The sequence below is a fragment of the Clytia hemisphaerica genome, unplaced genomic scaffold (genome assembly GCF_902728285.1).
Source record: "Clytia hemisphaerica strain Z4C2 unplaced genomic scaffold, Clytia hemisphaerica genome assembly, whole genome shotgun sequence".
NCBI lineage: Eukaryota > Metazoa > Cnidaria > Hydrozoa > Leptothecata > Clytiidae > Clytia > Clytia hemisphaerica.
In genome coordinates this window covers 78,218-78,751 of record NW_027103531.1, presented here as the reverse complement: position 1 = coordinate 78,751, position 534 = coordinate 78,218, and positions in this window count along the sequence as shown.

The following is a 534-nucleotide window of genomic DNA, read 5'->3' as shown; positions in this document are numbered from 1 at the left end:
ACTTTGGCCCCTCAAGAAAAATTTTCCCACAACGCCACTGCCAGTGAGTACCAGAAACATCTTGGTTTAATCTTAGATTCAAAACTTTCTTTTGATCGCCATCTAGATGAGAAGATACAAAAGGCCAATAAAGGAATTGGTCTTATTAACCGACTTCGCAAGCATGTGCCTAGGAGATCTCTACTAACCATTTATAAATCTTTCATTAGGCCTCATCTTGATTATGGTGATATCGTATATGACCGCCCAGGAAATGCTACCTTTGTGCAGAAGCTTTAATCTATTCAATATAATGCCTGTTTAGCTATAACAGGCTGTTTTCGTGGAACGTCTCAAGAAAAACTATATTCAGAACTTGGTCCTGAAAGTCTTGCTGACAGGCGCTTTGCTAGAAGAATGACATTCTTCTATGGAATTATCAAAAATTTAGCCCCTTTGTATTTACGTAACTACCTGCCAGTAAGACTTACAGCACCAGGTGGCCTTAGAACAAGAAATCCTATTTATCCTCTTAATATACGAACTGAGCGTTTC